Genomic DNA, 6317 nt, shown 5'->3' with positions numbered 1-6317 from the left:
ATTATTAGCATTTGAACTAGTAAATGGAAGAAGAAATCAGCTGACTTTGCATTTTATTATCCAGTACAAAAAGCACTGTGGTGGGGATAAAAAAAGTGACCACAGTGGAATATTTTGGATTAGGAAAAATTTCCATTTAACATAAATAAAATACCCCTTTAGTGGGACCTATTTGAAGCATAAATCACCAATTAATATGAGTTTTCCATTTTTGTTGCTTCCCCTATGTGTGAGAGAACAAGTAGGCCATAATGCCGGCCTTGGTTGTTGGATTGAGCTCAAACAGTACTACATTCTTTAAGACCTTTGATATGATGTATGACAAGTAGGGGCTTTTGAGAGAAATAAGAGTAGGTCAATTGTTCTTCAGTTTTTTTTTCCATTTGAAAAATTCACAGTGGTTGTTGAACTCTTTGAACTGACAAGATTGAATAGAAGACGACTGATGCATTTCAACCATTATGGTCTATCAAATCAATTTGAGTGGAAAACAGGACAGAGCAGCCGGAGAAATTACAGGGATGTTTGTTTTTCTTCAAGGATACACTTTGACAAGAATTGGAGTGTCTTTTGGGGTTGTCCTTTCTTGAAAAAGATTTCCCACATTCATTGCAAGTGAATTTACTCACAGTTTCATCAGAGGTCAGAGGGAGGCTTCATAGAACAAAGCTTGTGATGTCAACTCAGATTTGACACCTCCATTAGCTTTCCACAGAACTCACACAGCTTCATCTTCCTTGAACTGATCTCGTACCAACACAGACACACGTTAGATATCTCAAACAAGGCAATCCAGCAGGGACTATAGAGACACTGACACTGACTACTGACTTGATGACAGTAGACAAAAAAGAGTAGGTCTTTATAGTAGGTAACAGAAACACTCACTTGTGACTTGAATTAGCGCAAGAATAAAAAGAGGTTGAGAAAACCAATTACCTATTAGGTAAGTATCTACGAAAAACGAAATTTTACTTCAAATTCTTCAAAAGTTGTGAGGTCTTGACAAACAGAAAATAAAATTACAAGTCAAAAATAAACAAAGAATTTATGGTGGGAAAGGGACGTTTTATGAAAAATAAAATCCCATCCCCCTACTGTTGTCATGGGATTTTTCTCGAAAAATCTCGTCCTCAACACGCTCCCCTGTGCTAGATCCTGATTTTTGATTTGATTGGTTTTTCAAGCTATTTCATTTAACACTAGGGATGTAAGGATGTTGCGATATATCGAAAACCGATATATATCGATATATTTTTCGTCGATATATCGATATATATCGATATATTTTTTTGGCGATATATCGTCGATATATCGACAATTATCCGGCGATATATCGGACGGGTGACCGCCGTCCCAGTTTTATCCACGCTGGACGTTTCTCAACTTCAAATACTTCAATGACAATTCCGTGCAAATTTAAATTTTACACTTTTTTTTTTTTTTTTTTTTTTTCAGTTTAATGGTATACAAACTGGCTCAGAAGTCCTAGCAAACCCCTTGTAACTTTTAAACAGCTTGGAATTTTGAAGTTTTTTTCTGAAGATAGAAAAGAGCCTGTGTCGATTTTGATGGTAATGTCTAAATCCAAGCTCAAACCCCAGAAGTGACACTTTTTGGATAAAAAATCATAATTTCTCTCAAAATTCAAATGAAAACCCCTATTTTTCATTTCATTTTTAAAATCAATGTTGAATTTCATGGGGAACCAAATAATCTTTTGCTATTATTGGTAAGTGGTAAGTACGGGAGGGAAGATTTTTTTCATCCTGAACAAAGGATGCGACAGATCAAATCCATGTAGGTAATTTTAGGTGCTAAATATTGTGGTGGCATTAGTCTTTTTTGTCATCTTTCATTTTAGAGGTCTTGGATGTGAGGGTGTTTGAACACCCTCTATTCCCAATAGTGATGGGCCGAGTGAATGATTTTACTCAAGTGGACTCGAGTTTGACTTTACTCGAGTCCACTCGATTATTATTTTGTTCTACTCGAGTAGAATTTTTATCATTTGATGCGGAAATCTGCTGCGACTGCTACAAGTGGAAAAAACTTCTCATTGAGTTCTCTGACCCAAGTCCACTTGCCACATATTATTGCAACATACAGTTTCTACTCGAGTACAAATCTATTCGTCAGAAAAACTATTTGTTTGAACAAGTTGAATGTTGAATGATTCACTACCCCCCTCTCCCCTCTTGCCTCTTACTAGATGATGATGATGCAAGAAAGAGAACTGAAGAGGGGAGGGGTATAGTGGTATACCCGTATACCGAGTGTTTCCGAACAAAAACCTGAATATAATCAATCTGCAATGCATACTATCTACTTGCTCGTCTACTTGAGTAAGAAATCGGCATGGTGTAATTTCCAGGAATAAATAATCAACTCAAGTAATTTCCACTCGAGTTGGAAAATTCAATTCAATTCAATTTATTTTTATTGTACATCAATCTGCAATGCATACTATCTACTTGCTCGTCTACTTGAGTAAGAAATCGGCGTGGTGTAATTTCCAGGAATAAATATTCAACTCAAGTAATTTCCACTCGAGTTGGAAAATTCAATTCAATTCAATTTATTTTTATTGTATATTGTTCTAATGATTGAAATTTATTTGACATTTAGTTCTCAACCAACCCAAAAGGTCGAAAATTCAATTTTCATTTTCCGTTCTAATGAAAGAGTTCAAAGATGTGTGAGGTCAGACTTTACGCAGTTGTTTTTTTCGTCCGCTAGGTAGCGCCAGTATGCAAGCACGCTTGCGGAGGAGCCTCAGGGAGGAGCAGACAGCAGAAAGAAATGCGCAGAAACGTATGCGCACAAACACAATAATGTATTGCCTGCGAGCTGCGAGTGAGCTTTGCTCCGGACATTTGAAGTGACGTCATCGTAGGCCGTGACGTCAAAGTTCACGATTTACCAGTATTTTTTAAATCGATTAATCTCGGGATCTAGAAGTCGTAGAAGAAAAAGAAAAATTTCGTTGGTCCAATGGTCCTCATTTTTCCTGCTCTATGACTTTGAAACATCACCCAAGTAAGCGCAACTGATCTATTTAGGGTATTTTTTAAAAACCCCGGTGGCAACACTGCTGATTACGGATCATCTGCATCCTTCGTCTGCATCTGCAAATCTGCATCTCATCAACTCAACATCTAGGTATACTCATAAATTCATATTATTCATGGAGGTATAAGGTAGGGGAGGGGAAGTAACGATCCCGATGTGTATCCTTGAAAAATACCTCCATGTTGAAAAAATGAAAAAAACACAACATGGTGTTCATAAGAGTGGCGCGAATTTCAAATTTTGAAAACCAAAACCAGTAAAATAACAGCATGAAGAGCTTATTTCATCATTATTGATGAAATAAGCTCTTGCGTGAAAAAAGTTCATAAATCATGCACTAATAAACCCGATGGCTCTCAAAATTTGAAATTCGTGCCACTCTTATGAGCACAACATGGCGGTTTGTTTACATTTTTTTAGAATACGCTTTTATAACACATGAGGTATAGGGTACCCACCCTCCACTACTTGAGCTCCTTGATAATATTCATAGGGTTAAATGTTAAATAAAATACGGTAATCTCATAACTCATATCTCATCTCAATAACTCAATTCTCAAACTCAAATAGCTCGTTAAACGTAACAAAAACAAACAAACAAATAATCTCATCTCAAAAAAGATTGTGTTAAAGTTAATGTTAATACCTACCTATCTCAAAAAAGATTGTTAAAGTTAATGTTAATACCTATGTTAAATAGTGTTGATAAAAAAAAAAAAGATTAGAGGATTGTCTTTCTTCTTTCTTTCCAGCTAAATAAATTTTGTAACAGTCACTTTTTTACATTGCTCAACTTAAAACTACATTATTTAGAACACTCCTAGAGCAAGTACCTATCTTCCTTTTAACTTTTAACAGTTTTTTTTTTTTCCTTCAAGTTTGAGTAATTATGTACATGTTAGGCTCAATTGCTCAATCCCCGAATTTGCTCGATGAGCAAAAAAATTTCCTTCAAGTTTGAGTAATTATGTACATGTTAGGCTCAATTGCTCAATCCCCGAATTTGCTCGATGAGCAAAAAAATAGCTCACTCCAGGGAGTAAAAAATGAAAAATGCTCAATCCATTCGACTATTGAGCAACTGTAAATAGCTCAGTCTGCGGACTGAATTTATGCAAAAGCTAAAGTGCCAAAATCAGCCTTTGAGCACCAAGAGAAAGAAGGCTAAACGCTCACTCCATGGAGTGAAAAACATGAAATTTGAAATGTGTGTTTTGGAAATGTTCAAACCTCAGTTTAATGGTATACAAACTGGCTCAGAAGTCCTAGCAAACCCCTTGTAACTTTTAAACAGCTTGGAATTTTGAAGTTTTTTTCTGAAGATAGAAAAGAGCCTGTGTCGATTTTGATGGTGATGTCTAAATCCAAGCTCAAACCCCAGAAGTGACACTTTTTGGATAAAAAATCATAATTTCTCTCAAAATTCAAATGAAAACCCCTATAACACAACTATTAACTTACAAAAACTGAACAAGACTCGATACTTAGGGATTCTAATTGACCAACACTTGAAATGGATTGACCATGTTACTCAACTTAAAAATAAGTTCCGTCACCTCATGTACGTTTTTAATAATCTCAAACGAGTATGCAGTAAATCTCTAATACGAGTAATATATTTTGCACTCGTACAGTCATTAGTACAATACTGCATTGTTGCATGGGGCGGAGCTTATAAAAACTTACTGACCCCTTTCAACAGGACTTTGAACATACTTTTACGAACCATACTAAACAAGGACAGATACTTCCACACACAAGACTTATACACAACCCTTGACATACCGACAATTCAAGACATTTTCATTTTCAAAGTAAGTACCTTTGCTTTGAAAAAATGTAATATGTGGACGATTAGACAGACAAACCACAATACACGACAGACAGGACAAGCTACACTGAGGACAATACACAAATCACTGACTAGACGGACAATCTTACATAGGCAGCAAAGTTTTTAATTGCATACCTGAAGAAATAAAAATATTACAAGATATTAAAATGATAAGAAATAGAATAAGGAAATGGTTGGATGATGAACGTAATAAACAAATGTTAATAAAAATAATTGAATGAAAACAAATTAAGTAGGTAACTAAAAAAACTGTAAACTGATTAACCAAAAACTGTAATACCTAGATATATAAAAAAGTACATCTACATTCTACATCTTGGAAGAGAGAAATTAAATATAGACTCACAAACACACAACTTGAAAGATAATTATGTAAATAAATTATAAATAAATAGGTATTTAATAAAAAAAAAAGACCCAACACATGCCTAGGCACATTGGGTTTTATTTATAACTACGAATGCATAAACAAGACACAGTTGATGGGCGGCAGCAGTATTGTATTTGGCGAAATATTTATTTCAATTATACCTATCTTTTGTTTGTTGCTTGTTTTCTGTTATGTTGTATGTTATATGAATAAAACAAAGTATTTTGTTAAAAAAAAAAAAGGTTTGAAAAAATCTCGCGGAACCCTTGCCGTCAGCTTGCGGAACCCCTAGGTTCCGCGGAACACCAATTAAGAAACACTGGACTACAGTACTACTTGAGTACTAAGTATTACCTATAGACTATAGTACTACTTGAGTACTACATATAGACTATAGTACTACTTGCATAAAATCCCACTATGTCGGGATAAGATACAGTAAGAACACTATATAGGGCACCTTACACCGCTACATGTATCAAAGGGTATTACTTGCCCAACCACGTCTTTTTTGGTATGGAATTGGATGCGTGTTAATAGTGAGAATGTAGGACGCCTTAGAATGGAGAGCATGTACTGACTATGCTCCTATATGCTGAGATACTCTTTTGAATGTGAAGTATGTTTTGAATGTTTGAATTGTTCGTTGATTTTTGTTCTTGTTGTCACTTGAAAAGATAATATACTGCTATTTCTCCCGCGTCTCTCACCTGGCAGAGTGGCCGAGGTGTCAAGGCGCTCGACTCAAGACCCATAGGAATTAGGAGTGCTCGGGTTCAAATCCCTCCGAACGTCCTTTTTTTTTCATTTTTTTTTTTTTTTTTTTTTTTTTTTGTCAAAAGACCGCCAAAAAAGGCGGCGGTTTACAGAGGGGGACTAGAGAGGCTCAAGAGTTTAAAAACCATATTGTGAAAGCGGATTTCTAGGATACTTTCTTTCAGCAAAATGGGATTAATAAACGTTCCACCTGGAGGAGATAAGATAATTGACTAAAATTTTTTTTCGGGGTTTTACTTCTTT

The sequence above is a fragment of the Diaphorina citri genome, unplaced genomic scaffold, assembly GCF_000475195.1.
Source record: "Diaphorina citri unplaced genomic scaffold, Diaci psyllid genome assembly version 1.1 scaffold2043, whole genome shotgun sequence".
Classification (NCBI taxonomy): Eukaryota; Metazoa; Arthropoda; class Insecta; order Hemiptera; family Psyllidae; genus Diaphorina; species Diaphorina citri.
This window is presented reverse-complemented; position numbering follows the sequence as displayed.